This window comes from Aquila chrysaetos, chromosome 6 (genome assembly GCF_900496995.4).
Source record: "Aquila chrysaetos chrysaetos chromosome 6, bAquChr1.4, whole genome shotgun sequence".
NCBI lineage: Eukaryota > Metazoa > Chordata > Aves > Accipitriformes > Accipitridae > Aquila > Aquila chrysaetos.
The window spans coordinates 17,829,857-17,851,433 of NC_044009.1; positions in this window are offsets into that span (position 1 = coordinate 17,829,857).

Genomic DNA, 21,577 nt, shown 5'->3' on the forward strand with positions numbered 1-21,577 from the left:
GTACATGTTGTTAACATATCACACCCAATTAAAATAAATTCACAGCAGCAAAACAAAATTCCAGAATTTTGTGAAGTGAAATGCATTAACACATTTTCAAAATCTCAGTATTTCTGACTTTAAGTTTTAGATTTTGAAGAAAGCACCTTCTGCATTTGAATAACATTTTCAATCACTCCAAGATAAACAGGACTGGAAGTTAACCATCGTTATTGGACACAAATAAATGCAGACCTTGGCTTGGACTCAAAATTACTTTGTGTTTGAAACCATTTCACACACACCCATTGTCAGCAATTTTGTTAGCCGTTTTCTGTATTGTCACGTGTATTTCTGTTACCACAACAGTAAAGGAACTGTAAAAACACAAACATTTTGAAAAAAGACCAAATTTTAGATTTTTAGGTTTTTTTACTTGAGGAGAAAATTATGCAAGTAAAGCTTTCTGCAACATTAAATAATTTGCAAAATTATCACAGAAAGTAGTATGTTTTGGTCTGCACACTTTTCTATACATTACATCCAAGAAACATGATTGGTTTTACTACAATGCCAAGCAAAGATCAGTAGGGGAGACGTTAAAACACCCCAACCCACATTAGACTGCAGGTGCAGTAAAGCTGTCATACAGACTGAAAAAAATGGTATTATTTCACTGTAGCATTAGGGTTAACAGTGAGTACAAACTATGGCCAACCTCACTACACAGATCCATCTCCTACATAACCACCCTTTTTCCTGGGACCCTTCTCTCTATGCCTTGAACTCGCCTTTCACCACAACTAATGAATCAAAAACATTCTTCTATCTGCACTGGAGTGATTTTGTTGAGGGTAGGAGGGGGAAAAAGTAATAATAAAAAAGGTAATTGCTAAAAGCAGAACAAAAGTCAGGGCCGCTAAAAGCTGGTCTGAAGACTCATTAAAATCCAAACCATAGTTTTATCTGGGGCAGGAAATGCTATGCTATGTAGAAGCGGTTCGTTTTAAAAATGAACCAGAAGGCATCTAACATTCACATTATGTATTAGAAAGAAATAAGTCAGAGAAAATGCATATTGATTAGCTGTGAAATTAAATTCTTACAGGATTTTCAGATATAATGGTAGTTTATGGTCATTTCAATTTAATCTTAACATAATCTGTAAATGTGTTCATAATCAATTGCTAAGCACCAACATATAATAATGTAGGAGAAGAAAAAGAAGTCACTGTCTTACATGTAGTGTTAAGAGCATGAAAACTAAAACCAGGGGGTGATTAACTAAATGAAAGGATGAAGAATATTGTTTTATTTTGTAACATGACTAATAATTCTGAGGGAACTCTTATTGTCCCCCCACTTCCAGGCAGGTAAGCTGAAGTACCTCAGAATATTACTGCCAATTAAAATAATTCTTAATTAACTGCTTCCCTACAATAGGGAATATTTTGGTGATCTATTGGCATGCAACTGAACCTGTAGAATTCTGATTTTAGAAATGTGGATAATTCCATATTTTCAGTTAAATAAAAGTGTGTCAACTTTCCCAAAATTTTGCCAGTTATCTGAGTATGTGGGACATAACTTAAATGGCAGTAAGTTAACACATTTAAATTGATGAAATTTTATGTTACTAAAGGGACTGCATGCCAGTTGGGACTTGTATAATGCAAATTTGAAACCAGTTATTTCTATTGTTCTGATAATCAAATTTCACATACTCATAACTGTTGATTTAGGACAGCCTGTTAAAGAAAACTCATAGCTTCTACTAGTTTTTAACGGTGTTCAGGCTTCCCCTGTGTTTTATTTCTGGATAGCTTCCCACAGTTAGGTTATAATGTTACTAATTTAAATATTTAACATTTGCTGATGGGTAATCTGCACCCAGACTGAATAACAGAAAATTTAAGTTTTCAAAATGGTCTATTTTGAATCAAATCAATAGGACACCATCTTTCCTAACAGTGAATACATATCACATTAATCTAATAAGCCATTACTCCTTCCTGGAAGGAATAGTTTTGTCTCAAAGAATTTTCAAAGTAGTGCTAGTTTGGGGGACAATAAAAAAAAAAAAAAAAAAGAGGAATTGAAGTTATTGCTCTCATGTTTTTCTCTCCAAGAGGGTAATTTTCTGCAAATGGAAAGCTTATTTCACACATATGCTTGGGCACTAAGCCTTCACTAGGCAGGAATTGATCTAGCAAAACTCATCTGAACCAAATTACAGTAATTTACAAACTCAAATTCCAGAGCATCTTGTTATTACTCCCTTGTAAAGCAGTGACTAGCTACAAAGTAGGAAGTTCCTAAATCATAAATCTCTGCAATCTGCCAGTGTTTCCTTTGGACAGGCTGGAAATGACTGTATGCTTTGCTCATTCTGCCTCTTCTCCAAACATCTGTTGTTGGCACCTGTCAAAGACTGGATATTGGTCAAAATAGATCCAGTATGACCTTTGTCATATTACTAATCATTCAGCTGGCTTTCTCATCACTTATAAATATTAATTTTGACTTCATTTTGAAGTTCTACACATGGCTAAAGTTGTGGAAGACAAATTTCATTTTTAGAAATTCAGGTTGACTGAAATATTTTACTTTTGATGCTTTTTTCTGCTTATATAGTCTATTTGCACATACACACAAATATAAGTTCAAAACAACAACTAGTCAAAGTATTTCATTAAAAAAAAAAGCTACCACTGTTCAAATTTTATCTGATTTTCCTCTGAAGAGAAACTGATCTCACCACTAATCAAAGAAATGCTGGCACAATTTCATGATGCCTTCCAGTTCAATTGAAGTATATTCTCCAAAGTTTCTTCAATCACAGTGGAATTTTTAAATTTTTATTCAGGTCTTCATTTTGAGTCATTCTCTCTCTCTTGAATTCATTCAACTTTTTTTCACTTTTTTCCATTTTCTTTTTCCGCTGTGCCTACTCGTAACAAACATATGCAAGTCAGCTTTTCCTGAGCAAATCTCCAGAATACTGTTGGGTATTCAGATCACAATAGACCTTACCTGAAAAACACCAGATTGCTGTCTGAGTTTAGGTATCCTCAGAGAGCTATATTCACACAGCAGTAAATTCTGACTCTAAATGAAACTATACACCTCCATTTTCCCATTTCCTACAGCATCAATGTAGGGGAGTTGGACTAGATGATCTTTAAAGGTCCTTTCCAACCCAAACTATTCTATGAATGCCATTGTATCTTAAAGTGTCACTGCACATTCATACATAGGAAAATGAGACTATTCTGAATTGGATAAATAGCACATAGGACTCTAATGTGACACTTAAGCTTTTTGCATCCTTCTCATAGCTAAAGTGCCACAGATCAGGTTTAGTTTACAGTCCATAATCTGCACTGCTTTACCTTATTATACATAGTCAAGTCCATCTATTATTCAAAGAGATGACAATACAGAACCATATCAGAGAGTTTTTTGAGCTCTCAACCATACCAGTTCATCTGCAGCATAAGAATAATGCAGTTACACTGCTACCCATGCTTGAAGGGGTTTGTTCAGAATTAATTTGACTATGACTATACATGCTAAATTAACATTATGAATTAGTATTAAGAAACATATTATGTATTGGAAGAAAGAATAAATAGTACAACTTTGTATATTTTACTCCTGGACACTGTCAGTTTGCCCACTTGAGAACAAAAAAGAATGCAAAATGATTCAGATTAGACTGGTATTTTGTAAGGTAATAAAGCCTGGTTTTTCTACCAGAGATCTTAGAAGTGGATCAAAAAGGGAAGAGTTACATCTGTCAGAGAGGGACAAGTCTAAAGAAAATTAACAAGAAGAAAATTTTCTTCAAGTATCTATAGAAACTGTATATCTCACCATTAGATGGCACTGGATATCTTACCCACCAGAACTGTGGTGGCTGAATCATTAGCTGGCTCAAATGACAGCCAAGAGATAAAACTATCAGTAATGCTTACATTATCACACCTTACACCTGCCTTGGTCCCACTGATGTTAAAACTGTCAAGGTCTCTGTAGGAAATTTTGAATGGACAAAGCACAGTGTTAAGTACATAGTATTGTCTCGAGCACTTCAACAGTGACTGAATATAGCCCTCTCATTCCATACAGACTGCTGACAGCAGTTACAGGCACGTAAAAGTGGTAGCACATAAAAGGAATGTTTTCTTCACACATCACAACAAACGATGCCATTTCCTATTTTCCTGGAACACACACTGCTGTCTCCCACATGGTGTAATGGTACACAATGGTTTTGTTACTTTCCTTACACTCCTTTCTTATTCCCACTCCCAGGTTTTCTTACTTTTATCTGACTAGGAGTTACATTAGTGCCCTCAACATACAGCAGCACAAGCAAACAACAGATTTCTGCAGCAACAAATGCCCAAAGACTTAGAAACTTACAGTCTTTAGTATTTTAAATTCAAAGAAACAGCTGGAAACATTTTCCAAGTCACAAGCTGCAAAAATACAATACTTTCTCATTTAAGCATCTCTTCATATGACTGCTGAGGATGCTCATCAGACAACAGGCTACACTGTAAATACTATTGCTCTCAAGAGGACTGGAGCTCCATGACTAGTTTAGATGTCTCTTCTACTGATTAAAATTAGCATTTAAAATATACACACAGGGAACATTTTCTAAAACCTAATGGTTAGATTAAGGCTTTGGCTTGGTCTGCATTTCAAAGTTTCACTGATGAAGTTGTACCCGTTCAATTCAAGTCACATATACTGCTCAGCAGGTTTTGACTTCATCAGAATTTCTAATATAGACAGATTTCCCTACAGAAGTGTTATTTTGTCTGATTAGTTTATGGGATTTGGGAAGTTCTGATGGCATTTGCTCCATCTACACTAGAGGGATATCAGTGCTCCAATTAATTGCTTCTGCAGCTATAGTTGTCTGCATAAGACTGTCTAGCCAGTGCTCAACATTGCTCTGGCTGCTAAAAGGTAATTAAATCACTTATGAATTCTTCCCAACCCAGCTAGAATTTATGCTGAGTTCAAGATTTGTAAACATAAGGCCAGAAAACTTAAACTTAAGAAAACTTCAGTGAAAAGTTCTATAATGTAGTTTAAAACCTGCCATTGAAGCTTGCCAGACATCCTACATCATGTCTACACCACACTCCACCCGTACTTTCAGTAGTAGAGACAGGGTTACATAAACAGAACTCCTATAGCACAGGACTTGTTCCAGAACAGGGGAGAAGTTGCATTGTAGGAGCAACAAAAAAAAAAAAAAATCTACTGGCTAACAAAATGGTAGCAGTGTTCTGCAACTGGTATAGCACAGGGCATAATGAACCTGCTTCTCTGATATTCCTCAGTGTGTCACAAATTCCAGAACATATCCCTTTACCCATCAGATTCTTGACAAGAGGCAATAAGATAAGAAAATTGCCTAGGATCATTTTGACTTTGTAACACCCATGTGTCCTCCATCTGCAAACTTGTATTCATGTGACAATATTGCTTTAGAGTGGCAATTTTATACTTGTATTCATTTTTACTTTTAGCTTTGAGTAGTAATGCGAATTTTTTCCTTCTTTCCATCATGTCTATTTTGGCCAATGCAAAACCAGAAATCAGCAGGGCGGGGGGAGGAATAGAGAGGGAGGTTGAGTAAAATGCAGTAACATGAAGCACTCTGCAAAATCTTACACATATAAATCAATTCATACAATACCCTGATGAGCGAGAAACATGTTATCCCATTTTATGGGAATCTGAGACAGAATTTAAGTGACTTGCCTAAAGCCAGAACTGTCAGACTGGGGATTAGAGGTCCTGGTTCCCATTCTCTTCCATTTACTATGCTGACTTACATAGTAACTGCAAAAAGGAGACATAGCCTGACTCAAGAAATGGTATTAAAGAAAAACTAAAAGAAATTCTAGTGTCAGACTACAGCATATGTTTTGCCTTGTTAAAGAAAATGATCAAAAAAAAGAGTATCAACTTAGATTTTAGCAGTCAATTTTTTTTTTTTTCAAAAGGGAGAAAAAGGAAACCTCTGTCAAGTATATAAGTTTGGTGTAAAATATGCCTTCAGATCAGACTGACACTTATATTGAGATGTGAGACTATATAAGACAATACTGAAAGCAGAAAATTGTGTGCAAAATGGAAATTTGGTTAAGATCTTTCAAGTTCTCAGAATGTTAGATATTTTTTGAAGTGTACTCCCTGCATCACTCAGCATTTGCTTGTTATCAGCAATGCAACTCTTGCCTAAACACTAGCAGAGAAAACTAATATGCAAGTACCCCGAGAAGACTGTAACTGGGTTTCTTCAAACCATGTTCCCTCTTCAGGAAAGCAGTGACAGGGATCAGGGCATCTATTTTCTATCTATGCTATTTTGTAGTATCTTTTTGTAATTTCTAAGTAACCTTTAAATACGCAAATAATTCAGTTTCACAAAGTGATATAGCAGCACTAAGTATTTTTTCCCAAGCTCCCATAAAATGCTTTTTACAGATTTGAGAAAGAAAATCAAAGATGCAACAACGTTACTACCCCAGAATACAGGACATTAGTATTGAACACAGTATGCTAAGCTAACAATGACCTTATTCTATTCCCATTTTACTCTCCCCGTCTTCTTCACTTCCCCCAACTCCCTCCTGTTTTTGTCTGACAGACTAGAGAAGAGCTCCTATCAGAAGCCACAGCCTGGAGATGCCTTACAGAAAACAGAAGGGATTTTTCCAAGTTTTGAGCCAATAAAGTGCAAAATTCCTTCTAAGTTTACCTAATAATTTTACATGCCAGCCCTAAAATGCTCTTTTTTCAGTAAAAGCCACTGCATACTAGATCTTACCTTCTGGAGGCTTCTCTTTGACTTGTTCCTAGGCTCAGTTAGAACTTAATCTGCATGGTCAGATCACTATTTTCTGGCTTATTATAGGTGCTCTCAGAAAAGAAGAGGATGTGCCCCAACTAGGAACACAGCAGCATTCTCACTTCATCCAAAAGACTAAGGGGGAACAAGAAGTTGCTCATTTACAGAGAGAAAGAATAAAGTAGCATACAAATAAGAGGAAATAGAGTCTGATAAAAGTGCAGAGCAAAACTGCAAATCAAACACTCCTGCTGTGTTGTTCCTTCCCAGTATCCATACCAAGCAAAGAACTGGTTGACAGTTCTGGAACTGAAAGAATTAATTGCATATTTTCTTTCCAAATAATTTTATCTTGCTTTCATTAAACAGAAAGCATATGTGTCCTACAACACTTGTTGTCCTTAAAATCCCTTTTGTCAAATACTTCAAATTACTATCTTTGGCAGCCTTCTCTGCATCTTTTCATCCTGCTCAGCATTGCTACAGCTAAAGTAGTGCCTTCTCAAGCTGACCAGCAGACTGCTGATGGGCACAGCAAGTGATCCATGACTAACATGGGGATTGCAGCCCCTGTTACAACTGACATGATAGAAGGCTCTGTTGCTGGGGAAAAAAGTCCCAACTCATCGCCATCATGAAAAACAGAACACATAAGAATCATCTGCTCCAAAACCACAAAAGTTGGCCTTTGAATTAAGAAATAAAAGGAGCTGGAATGTTTCCGTGGCATGGGTTGTTTGGGTTTTTTTTTTGTTTTGTTGTTTTTGTTTTTTTGTTTGTTTTTTTTTAGCTGCTGAGCCTCTAACTCCAACCCTCTTCCCCAAGGGAAAGAAAAAAACTAACAACTAATATAAGTTATGGTTCTTAACTGTCTCAGGAACAATTTTATCTGAAAGCAAAACAGCTTGTAATGAACTCAGAAGTATGACACATTGGAGACTGAACAGCCTTCCAAGGACAGGAAATGGGTGATCCATTTTTGCATTTATAAGGTACATCCTGAAGTAATCATTAGAAGCTTTTTGTTGCGTCTTGCAAAGAAACCAGTCATTGATATAAACAGCTTTGCAGGAAAAAAATAATCTTAAGTACCTGCTTAAGTTCTATAGATGTGAGAAGGAAAGGGGGATTTTCTTCCACGAAATTAAATATGCCTTTCCTCCCCACAGATGGGAGAGCTTCCAAGAAACTGGGTGTTACACAGACTATTTTCAAGTGAGTTGCACTCTTGCCGTAACAGCAAAATCATTTGAAATTTCCTCTTCAAAACAGAACTTCTTGAAACTGGATTCCCCTGTTAGTTCACAGAAAGCCAGATTCAAATTACCACGTGAGATAGTGTAGGCGTTCTGGAAAAAACAGGCTGCTCCAAGGAAATTGGCAGGCATTGCATTTTGTATTTAAGGAATAGCACCAAATATTATGAAAACAGCATCTGCCAGTACTTTGCATAGTGCAGACTATGTTCCAATACCTATATATCTCATACATTGTGTTATGCTTCAGCAGCAATTGGAAAATAAGTTTTCAAAAATTAATTCTATCTTTCAAGTACAGGTTTCCCTGAACTTCCAAGTCAGCATGTTTGGTAATTTAAATAAAACTTCTATTCTTTTATTTGTCAGCATAAAAAGCATTTTTAGTAGAGTCAGTGACATGAAGGCAGGCAAGCATTCCACGAGGCTGCAGAACATCTTCTCACTTATAAATATGGTCATGGACCAATGAGTTTAGCACATTATTTAAGTGAAAGGAGTAAAAGCAACAAAGCTACTTAATGAAGAGTCTTGAAATCACTGCAGAGACTAAGATGTAAATATTTTCACAAGTTTCTTTTTTTATGATATTTCTAATGTGTTTTTTTTTATGTGGGGTGAGGTTGAAGAATGTGAAATTGAATGTACTTTTAGTCATTAAAGAAAATTCATGAGACAGACCTAGAGGTTCAGCTAAGCATACAGGCTAAGACAGAATTAGCATTTTTTTTTTTTTAATATACCTCAAAATGAAAGTACATGCTCTAGGCACATAAGATGTGATTAGACAGAAGTTATCTAATGCTCAAATTAATATGTTCAGACTGCATGTGTGAATTTGGCTCAAGAAGTCTCCAGCCTGCACTAACCAGCACTGACTGATGAAGCATTATTTCTTACTTGGAGAGATTAAAAATATTTAAAGTAATATTTCCATTTATCATAGCTGTTATTAGTGCTGCTTTAAGGCAAAAGAGGGAAGCTTATGAACTGTGACAGAACATCAGATCAATTTGAAGATCACTCTCCATGAAAGAGCAATCAATATACAACACACAAAAGAACTTGCTTTTTATTTCCATAGCATCTCACATGTCTCCCTGCAGGGAAATGTACTCAAGCACAGACAGAAACAAACCCCTATCTTTTATATATTTATATATTGCTTTGAAAGTGGCAGTTAAGTCATTCCTATCTTTATTTTCATCAGCAGCATCTTTAAACCATATGCTGCTTATATCACAAGCCATTCAGGCAATAGAATCACAAGGATGAATTTTTTGTTCCGTTAACATCTGTAAGTTCTTCCTTTCCTGAGTTTGATCCTAGCTCCAAACTAGACTTTGGTGTCATTACCACAGAGATTTTATGAGCTGTAAATCAAAAACCTCACATTTCATGCTGAAATCACAAGTTTTACACAGGTTCGGCATTATCCCCATATATCAAATAAAGATTTTCCAAACATTTTCAAGGAAGCAAGTTGATAATAAATACTGTGTATGTTCCAAGTAACAAGAATTCTTTTTATCCTCTAAAATTCATGAACTAGGATTTCAGGGAACCCAGCTTTTTTTTTTTTTTTTTTTTTTAAAGACATCTTTATTTCACTATTTTGCCTAAAATTTAAATAGGATTGCAAAATTGCATCAGTCACTGTCATGAGGAATTCAGATCTCTGCTGGAACTGGAATAACAAGCCAGCTTCTTTTATTTCATACCAGTGCCCAGAAATACAGTTGCTGAAATAATCCTGAGCCTACTTGTTATAATTGTTCTGCATGCAGAACAGCTGTATAACTCAGACTCCCATCTACTTCAATATAGCTGGGGCAAGTCTGTGGAAAAACACATCAGAAAGCCTAAACAGTAGAGAAACTTCCAAAAACACTTCTCAAAAGCAATTTAATGCAAGGAAAAAGAAATGTCTAAAGGAACAGCTTGATAAGATACATATGCAATGTAACTTTTAGTTTTTTTTTTTTTTAAGCTCTTGATAATTTAGCCAGTGACCTGAACATTAAGTTAGGTTCCTTTAGTTTATTCATCACAGAGATGTAGCTCAGCAGTCACCAGCAATGATCACATATAGACTGGGGAGAAAAGAAAGAAGGGAGAATAGAAGACAAAAAAAGCAAGACTCTAGCATCAATACCAATTTTTCTATATAAATATTTGTTTTGACCATTGAGGTAAAGGTACTTATAGAAAAACACATAAAGAGACAATATTTATCAAGCTGCTTTTCACTTTAGAACATCAAATGCTGCACGCTATGAAGTCTTCCTTTCACAGCCTTTTCTGTAACTGAGTAGAGGCTACTTGAAGAGCTTTAAATGGCATTAATCCAGTAAGTTTCTTCAGCACAGAACTTCTAGATGCTCTTGAAACTTATCAAATATTAGCCCAAAGTTACATACATGTCTGCTTCTACATACAGCCTGCTTCCCATTCATTTTATCTCACAGGATCTATCTGTTCATGTTGATCACATTAAATGATGAGCAGTTATATAAAGAATGAACTGAATACTGAATAAGAACACTGTACAGCAAAATGAACAGAGAAATAGATACACAAACTACTCTTCAATTAAGGAGAATTACATACTGTGCTGACAGAATGTGCCAGGTGCAGAGTATATCGTTAGCATCAAAATAATTAAGGACATCATGTCTTTCATTCCCAATTGTTCTTGAACTGGATTAGTGTTTGTATACTGAAAGCTTTGGGTTTATTCAAATAGGCGATATTCAAACCTAATACATCTAAACTCCAGAAATACTTTTTTTTCTGTTTGACTGCATTAATCTAACAAGATTTCACCATGCAGTCAACTAATATTCACATATATTGTATTTACTACTAATCACCACTTAAGGCTATTGATATTACACAAGGCTATCTTATTTTTGCTCACAAAAATCTATCTGTTGTGTAATTTGCTGACAATCACAAGATCAAACTACTCTGCATAAAGTGTTGTTCCAGTTAGTTAAATCACAAGTACTGACATGACATACAAACCCACAATTTCTCTGCCTTCCTGCATTGCCAGATTTACTTATACAAGATCCTTAAGGATCCGTATTAATATACTCTAAATAGACACACACATCTTCATGCAAATTATCAATATAGGAAACTGAAATCCATGTTCTTACTCCTAAGCATAGATGAAAAACTCAAACATAAATAGTACATTCTTGTGTGAAACATTTCAGTAAAATGTCAAAAATCAATGTTGAAAACATTCCCATAAGACTGTTTTGATTATTTACAGTAGACTCAAGTCTTTGATCTGTAAAAGATGCACTTTCCCTGAGAAGCAATTCATCTATTGAACTACATATTCAACTGGACTGTATTTGCTTCTTAATGCTGAGACAAACAGTATTGTTTCTTCTAACAGTACCTGTGAGAAAAATCTTTGAGGGACTCTTCTTGAAATTAGTCTGGGCTTTGCTTGGGGGAAGTTAAATCATAGTTGGAAAAAATTGCTTAAAAAAACCCATCAAATGGAAAGAGGCTTGCTAGATAATTGCCCATTCTTTAGTGCAATCATTGTCCAAATATTTATGGAGGTTTTCCCCACAATGTCTGATTATGCACTACTAGGCAACTACAAGGAGTAAGTACCCTATTATGATAGCACTTCCTTGCAAGATTCTAGACATCAAAATTCCACATAAGACTGCTGAAACGGGAGCTGCATTTTTTCCATTTTAATGTGAGCTGCAAGGAAATAGCAGACATAAATACACCCCATAGTACACACAAATTTATAACATTCATTTCACAGCACAACCCTTTGTTTCAACCACTTCAGGTTTGATTATTCAGCTTTTTTAAACAACTGGAACTATGACTGTCAATGGCTTTTGACTACACTGTATCAATCTAGTCCTAAAGGTAACTTCTTCATTTATTGATTAGACAGATGGTTACAATATTTGAGAAAGATAGCCTGCATTTCTGATCAAGAACAGAAATGGTTTATGACAAAGAAAACACAACGTAACCATAATGTATAAATGAAAGTTTGTGGTTTAGACATTATCAACTTGGTGGCAAAACAAAAGACAGATGGAATGCTAGCAAGGGACATCTAAAATCTTCCAGATTTCACAATAGACATCAGTGCTGAAAACAGTGGTCTGTTCTGTAACTTAATAGCACAACACTAAAAGTAACATTTAAAAATACAATCCTGTATATTAGAATTTGAGACCAAAATAATAACTTCCTTTTTTTATTGATACTACATACTTGAGGAAAAAAGAAAAATCTTAATGTCTATTTATATTGGCTAATTCTATTGTAGTGAAGAAAGTCCAGACCCTTTGTGGATATACCAGGTCAGGAAAAAAAAATTTTAGACTTAGAATGATATTTGGGTAACAGGAATACACCAGGCTGTGTTATACAGCCAATGTTACCCAGTTCCTAGAAATGCTCATGAGAAGATCAGACACAGAGAGGAGTCTGGTCTCACCAAGAGCTCCAACTTTCTCACAAATACTGACTTTTCTAGTGGGTCATATTGTCCAGGAAGTCTGTTACATTGAATCCTTCCATGGAGCAGAAAGTAGAATAATTTCCATTAAGCCATTCAATTTCCAAAACCTGCAGAAATTAGCACATTGACTATATTCCATTTTCCAGCTAACATCTACAGTGTTTTGTGAAGAGAGCAGGGTCAACTGCACTCGTAAGTGCTGTTTAATTACTTCCATTTCAATATTCACACACACAAAAAAAATAGTAGGGCATTCCAAGTTTTAAGTGTCCTTATCAGATAACTAAGAAAGAGTAAGCAGTAACCTGAGGTACTGTCAACAGTAGAAGCTATTTCCTTATTCATTCACTAAAAGTAATCATGGCCATAATGGTCAGATACACATGGAAAAATAACTACTTATAATACTTCTGCTGTTAACCAGCAGTTTCTGGAAATCAATTCCTCTGTCTATAAGCTTCAGACATGATTTTCTTTAAGCGCCCTCAGACAATTGAGGTTTAGACACATGTGATGCCTCCAAAACAGTTCAAAGAAAAATATTAGAAATCATTAGACTACCAAAAATATTCATCCTATATCTTTCCACCAATAATCCAAAAATATTATGTCAGACAAGAAAAATGAAAAAAGTGCAGTACAAGAAATTGATCTTGAAATTCCACATTGCCTCAAGTACAGAACAGGTAAAAGCCATTTTGAATAAAGTGGAAATCCCTACAGCCTAAATTGCTAAGGAAAGACCTATGACCAAAGCAGCATTATTTATGTCACCCTCAAATATGCATTATACAGTCCTTGCTACGGTCTAACACAGGTACACATCCAAGATATTGCAGTAACTTACCTCCCATACCAACAACAAGGGTTGTGGTAGCACAGAGCTTGCATGGTCTACTCCCTCCCTATGCTTCCCAGGATGCATATACAGTGAGCACTGCTGTCCCAGGACTAGTCTTTACCAGCACTACAAAGCTATCTCAGGGCTGAATGCAGGTGTCAAATAAGAAAACATTAGTGTTTTGCAACCCTACTACAGCACACCTCACTGGTACTAAGAATGTGTGTGGTCCCATTTTTAACCTAGGTCACTTATTGTTTTAAGTCAACTTCTCCAAAAAGCTAAGACTGTACTTCAAACTGCATCTTCCCTCGGCTGAACATGAAAAACAAAACCCCAAATGTACAACACAACCCCTCAGTTAACTTCTCGGCTCTACTCTATCTGAAGACCTTTATTTTTACAATATCTCATTGCCTATGAAGGTGACAAGAGTCTGATTCATACACGGCTAAAACCAGCTTTTACTGAAGTTCTGAAGCGGAGTGTGAAACAAGGCAAGTCATGAACTACAAATTAAGCCCTGAAGCAATTTAAGCATCCTGTGTTCCGTTTTCTGAAGTGCATACAAAGCATATATTTCAATACTGTCTGCTAAAGCCTGATCAAATTTGAACATCAGATAGCCAAAACTTTTTCAGTTGTAGCAATGTAAGTTTATTCTAAGGACTTAAAAACGTCCAGGTTTTTTTTAGTCCTGAAATCAGAGGCAATGTCTTTAATCTCTAAAACAGGACAATAAACTTTAAAAAGCCCCACCTGAGCTTGCAGGAAGTTACATTGACACAAATGAAAGTCCACACTGCTCAAATCTGCTTGAAAGACCTGCCCTTTCTCAAGCTTTCAGAGGCTTCTCACAGTTTATATATAATAGGATTCAAATACTGAGCATGAGAATTTATGATTCATGTGAAACCATGTCACAAGATTCACAAAAATCTTTTTGATGAAGTCCACTTATTTTTATTCTAGTCACCATTGTGAAAATCTGGGATACAAATGCAAAATTTTCAGGTTTCCAATGAAATTTAACTGGCTGAACTATCTATTTCAAAAGTTATTATAGCTGTAGCTTCAGAATAAAACTTGTAACCCACTCTTGAGGAAAACAGAAAATGTGGAAAAAGTTTGTTGGGTGAGCAAGATTCTATTTTCAACTACACATTTTAATTGCTGAGCAACACACAGTGTAACAAAGCAGCAAAATGAAGACAAATAATTGCAATATATTAATGTCACAGGAAGATAGAATACTGGCTTAATTTATTCATTTTGATCAGTCTTGAGGCACATTTACCCCATAAAGAGAGAATGTAAGTTATCTTTATACTACTGTATGCAACTGACAGCTTGGGTTTGTTTCTTCTATTAACAATAGCTTTTGACGTTGTTCCTTAAAATGGGTTCATTTTTCAAAAAGACTTTTCAACAATATTAAAAAGACCAGGAAAATTACTTTCAGTTAAATAATACTAGATAGCATATCTACTTATCCTGAAATGAGTAAGTATTAACTGAAAGTCCAGCATCCTTCCAAATAAACAGAGAACCACCAAGAATTTATAGTCAGAACAGTAGCAATCTTGTTGGGTTTCACATTGAGGGGTTTATATTTGTAAAACATGCTCAGGTGAGAAGAAGCTTGAGCTGTAACATAATTTGTAATCTTTAAGGTAATACAAGACTTTCATTTTATTACGGTGCTTGACAAGTATATACATTGTATTTAAAATGGCTTTGTTATGTATTTAATGCTACTACTGTAACCAATAATTTCAGTAGATTAACTTAACTAAACAACTTCAGATAATCCACAAGCAGCAAATAATAAGCAGTATTAGACCTCAAGAATGCTGAAATTCACAGGCCAAAGATGTTGGTAGCCTTATGAAAGCCTATCCAAAATAACCAAGTTATGGAGCTGTTCAACTAGGGGTAAAGTGTTCACTCCAGTTTTTCTATGGTATGAGTTTTGTAGTGTGATACCATGGAAATTCATATTCATAAGCTACCCTTATCTGGCTGTCCACAAAGCTTCTGATAAAATGCAACCATTAGAGACATATAAGGTCATACACTGAACCCACTACAGACAAATTTTCAAATACTTTAGGAGGCTATTTGATGATTATCTACCAAGTAGATTGAAAGCAAAAGAAAACAGACTGATACTACATTCAGTGAAACAGATTTCCAGTTTAAAAAAGAAAATGTCTTCCTCAGAATATGTGGAAATTCATTGTTTATTGGAATAGCAGAGATTCCTGTAGATAGAACTAATTACCATCTGTATATTCCCAGACACTGTTACGTTATTCTCTCATTTAGAGATGGCTTTGCAAAAGACTGTATTTCCTAGTCAGACTAATTCCCCACAGTGGGTCTCTAATGACTAACCCAAAATCATAACTCAGCAGGTGAGACAAAGCCCATGACCAACTGTTTTCATCCTCTACCAGAAGACTTCCTGCTATCAGTGCTCTATATCTGGATTTGCACCTCAGAGACAGGTATGACTAAGGGAGACAACCTTCTGAAATGCGTTACATTTTCAGTAGCATATTTTCCTGCAATTGTTAACTCAAAGTAATAACATGAACTACATAAGAGTTAATTGTACAAGCAAACTAGCTAGGACATTAGCAGAAGAAAACAATCTCCATCTTCATCTTTCTCATTCTTCTCAAGTGTCATTGTCACAGCTGGCAGTATTAAGAGAGACATTGTGTTTATATGGGTAAGGTGGTAAATACTTTCACAGAGTTCAAGAAACTGAAATAAAGTAGACATCAGAGGTTTATTTTAATCAGCTAGAAAGAATAATCTAAAAACAAAAATTAATCTTTTTCCCTGCCACAATAACAGTCATATTGCTCACTTGGGAATATCTACCCCTGTAGATGTATGCTCTGTTAAGCAAAGCAGTAGTGGGTCTGAAAATTGCCAGTGTGACAGAAGATTAGGCATTACGTGTCTGAATCAGTGTTCATTGTTATCTGCTCACCCAGTAATCAGTAATTCCTTCTATCTACAGTGCGCAACTATTTCTACCAGGAACCTGCTGTTGACATTCATAGTACAGTTAAAAGTATGGAAGTATTTTCCAATGAAGCCCAGTTCCTCCAATCTTACCCATGTTAGTAACCATAAGCAGAACAAGCTGGACTTGACTCAATATTGACATTATTCAAATATGGAACAGAGGATGAAAACCATATAGGCATGCAAAGAAAATTAAGTTTGAAAATTAAGGTTTCTTTAAGGAGCTGTTTAATCCCTTTTAATTGCAATTGTCTAAAAATAACCTCTAAGCCTTAACTCTTTCAGCCCTGTATGATATTTTCAACTGGTCCAGAGGAATTATCTTGTGTCCCACCCAGAATCCCCAAAACAGTCATGCAGCTTTTCTATTCAGACTTTAAGCATTATGTCAATGTTAATGATGATATTGATGTAAAATCTGTACACTCATCTCTTCAGCACACAGGAGCACTTTGTGGTATTAATATTTTGCATTATCAATAGTAACAGGGAAAATGAAAAAGGCCCTGAGATAAGCTGCTTGTAGTAGTCACAAAAGCAGTGTTGACAATACATTTTTATTTTTTCACACATCAAACTTCAGTGTCGTACTTTGAGCTGCATATTTGCTAGTCAGTAGTCAGACTCCTGTAATCAAAATATCCTTGTTTCAAGCCCTTTAGCCTTAGCAGATTCTAAAGTTAAGAACTAATTCTATCAGATTTAAAACAAACAAAATAACACACTGACACTTCATTCTCAATGAGCAAACTAAAAAGTTAAAAATTTTGAAGTTTGATAAGTTGTATTAATATATGTAATGTTATATGTGATGCCTCTAGGGACCACAAGAGGATCAAGTCTTAAGAAGCATTTTGAAGGTAAATATTGAGAACGATTTCTGACTGTTCCACAAAGGAACACAGTAAAAGTTACAAATGGTGAAGTAAGGTTGAGAAACTGGTTTTCAAGCTTATGTCACAGGGAAACAGCAGAGTAAAGTAGATTCATGGTACAGAGAAGATAGGGTACAAAAACAATGACAAAATAAGAAAGTCTAAGAGCATGAACCTTAAATTACTGTCTTTTTTAGCAACAATGCAACATAGTAATTCAGTTACAAGAATATTTTTTGGCATTTGTTAGATGGAACACCCACTTGATTTCAAAAGTTAATGCAGAAGGAAAAATATGTCTTAGAATACCATCTTCCAGAAATCAAAACTTAAAATTATTTCTCTATTGTGTGTTATGACACATTTATACTAAATTTAAAAAGTCAGCTTGAATCCAAGCCTATATTAAAGGAGAAAAAAACAACAAAAAATTATGGTCTTTTGACAAAAAGCACTTTTTAGGCTACAGTATATATTTAATCACATAAATCAAAGAGGCAAGTCTGACAGACTTTGGTAAACTTGTTACAGATTTGTCAGCTTTCAAAAATTATTTCAGCTGTTCCTTCCAAGAAGATAGAACAGGGAACTTTAATAGAGTTTTATTTGTGAAAAGGTCTGCAGGAAACATTTCTTTGTTAAAATCTTAAGCCCTCTGTGGACAAATATTCATTCATGTTTGTGTCAAGTATTGGAAGCATACAGCTGGTAATTAGTATCAAAGCAATTAGACTCCCTGCTTTACCCAATCAATTCTCAGTTCCCATATGTTGAAGAGAAAACATGGGATAATTTTTTGAGACACAAGTTTTAACCCCATTTGGGTACTAAGATTCTACAATCAGCTTTAAATGCTTAATTCAAGTTCAAGACTTTTTTTGAGCCTGGAAAGAACTCATCATATTTGCTAATGTAGGAAACCTACTACCACAAGTAACATGCAATATCACACTAAGAAGTCACAATCATTGCTTGATTGTCCTGCTGCTAATTAATTTCAAAGTATAATATATTCAGTATCAAAATAAAGTTACACTCCATTAGACATACTTTTTACAGGCTCTTTATATAGGCTTTTTACTCAAGGGAATGTTATAAAAAATCTATTTTAATCAATTTTGTCTTTTTTGTAATTTCTACTGCTTTCTCACTTTTCAAAGAGTCTCCTTATTACCTCCCTCAGTGGGCTCTACTCATTGCTATGAGAAATGAGCTTCGGCCTTCAGATTTGAGTCATTTAAATGCTAGTCCTTGACTAAGACTGTTAAATTAAGCTTCTAGTTCCATGATCCAAACACTTACAAAACCCACAGTATTTCAAAACCATACACATACATCAGAATAAGCAGCCACCAGGTACATATAGTCTTGTAATAGTTCTGTCACTATAGGTTAAGTTCTACAGAATTACAATTCTCTCAATTGAATTTTTACTGCAATTCTGAGCCTTTAGTTTAGCAAGGTTCAGGAAAGATTCCACTATTTCTACAGAGGAAATGAGCACAGACTTTGCACCTAACAAAAATTTAACTAAACTAGTTTTGCAAAAGGGAAGTTCCATTTGCCCATTTCTTTAAAGGTGGTCTTCCACAACCCTACAAAAAATAATAAACTGAAATCAGGATTTAGGGAAAATAAATGGGGGGAGGGGGAGGGCACAATCAAGTAAAGATGCTCCCTATTCTTCATCCCTACTCTGTTTTAGACCACACATTTACAGATAGTTTATGACACATTAGGAACTTCTTCCACAGCATTGCTATACTTCCACTAAAAAAGTATCTAGATGCCCTTTAATAAAAATTAAATCTACATCCTTACTAATTTTCTGTACGTTTTTCACCTATTCACAACCTTATCCAAACACTACAATTCATTCCTCAAATATATGTAGAGTGCCATTAATAATTAAATATATACTTAAAACATCAAATAAATCTGGATTTATAGGACCAGACACCATTAATCTTCACAAAATGTGTATGGATTAAGTTAAATCACACCAGAGACTAGCGATAACATTTGGGGGATTGTGTGCAAGACTGCACAGTGAAGTGACCAAATAGCAAAATTTACTTCCAGGAGGAAAAATGCAGCTCAACTTACCATAAGAAATGAAAAAAACAAGGCTTAGTCATAAAAAGGAGGTGACATTGCTGTTAGATTGCCCTTATTGTAATTTTAAAATAGTAAACATAGTAGTACAAGTATGCACTAATGTACACATTCTGTTAAGAGGTACATTCAATAGCAGAGATGAACATCAAACAGAAGTCATACTTTGGAAACCCTTCTCTGTTTCAGGATAAATGGTAAGAAGTAACTAAGGCATATAATTATTTTAATAATAGAAAAACTGCTTCAAAAAGGGAATTAATTCTGTGTGTCTGCATGTTTACAAGTGGCCAATGCCAACTGGAGCCTTAATTCAACTGGCAAAGCAACAGCCCAAAAATTCTTTAAAAATACTCTTAAAACCATTAAACCTGATCTTGTCAAAGCTGTAAAGTTTCAACCATCCTCAAGTGACTTTCTGGAAAAAGAAATTTCTATAAAAACATACCAGTTAAAAACTCCCAAAACTACCAACTGATATTACAATTTTTATTGTAATCATTGAATTATTCTGTTTACACTGATGTCTCTCTACTGTTAAACTAAGTAAAACAGTAACAGAGAACCTGCTGTAAACCTCTGTTGCCATACCAGCGTAGGGAGTGACCGCAACCTGAGATCTAACAGTGCCAAAAATTTAAGTCACTTATAAAATGCCTGACCGATAAATAAGGGTTTGTGCCATTTTAACTTTGATTACAGGAATTTGTGAACACGCAACCTCTAAGCAAAATATAATGTATTCAATCAGCAATAAATTATTTCACATAATTGTCATAATAATAAGCCCCTGAAGAACAACCAAAGCTGAAGTTCAGCTTAAGTTGATAGTATGTGAAAACTTAAACAGAGAAAACCTGTTAACAATATCGATGCCATATAGAGCAGTTTTATTTATCTCCTAGTTAAGACAGAATGGACTTATATGTGAGTAATAAGGGTTTGAACTGTGGAAAGTATATCTAAATAAGTGCTAAAAATTGCAAGTAACTTAAATGTTCATATCCAAGTTGCCTCTGCAAGCTACATTTGATACTTTTCCTTTGCAACATATCCGGGATTTAAAATTGAATAAGTATACCTTATTTGTGCTAATGTTTTCCTTGCCAGAACATTCTTATAGCAGTCTAAATGTTTTGATTTGTTTTACTAGACAAGGCACAAGTAAACTCACATAAGTCCTCCCTTATGGAAGAAAAATAGCACACTGTCACCTGTGAAATACCATGAACATGCATAGCAGCCTCCTTTGGCATCCAATTGCAATGACACATCACATTGAGGATTATGTGTAATAAGATTCTGCCATGAAGTAAACACCATACAAGATGGCACTTAAAGTGAAACATAGCCTAGACATACTGAGGACTAAAATCAAACTACCTCACTCTGTAGTCCTCACTTTGAAAACCCTTTATGTATTAAACAGCTTTACTGAAGCCAGCAGACTATTTTTCTTTTTGCCATGCTCAGAAAGCAACACTAGGGGAAAAGGGGTAGTTGTTTGTTTGCTACTTCTGTGGGGAGAAGGAAAACAGAAAAAGGAAAAACCAATTACACCCAGAGTAAATGACAAAGCAAATAATGCAGAAGAAAAACATGAGCTAATTTTCTCCTCTGCCAATGTCAGAAGATTTGGGACTGAGGGAACACAAACCTATGCCATACTCTTTCCTTTTTTCAGCTGCAATCTAGTCACAAATCCTCATGGGCTACCACAGCAAGAGGAAAGATGCATTCTTTAAACAAGTAACAGTACGCAGTACTGCCCAAAGAATCACTGCACATGCCAGGGATTAGCTTCATTTTACCACAGTCTGGAGAATAGAGAGCAGCACAGCAAGCCCATCTTGTATCTGATGGATCCCTGTGGCAGCACCCTGCTTTTCCTTCCCCATCCCATACCATCACGGGAAAGGTGTGGCCGGTGCTCCAGGACTTGATCCCAAAGTCCCCCGGTTCAGGCAGCTGAGCTGGTGAGAGCGAGCCATCTCCATGCCTAATGGCCTGCATTTGGGCAGCCACAGGCCTGACACCTGCATGCAGCCCCGCTCTTAACAGCATCCCAGC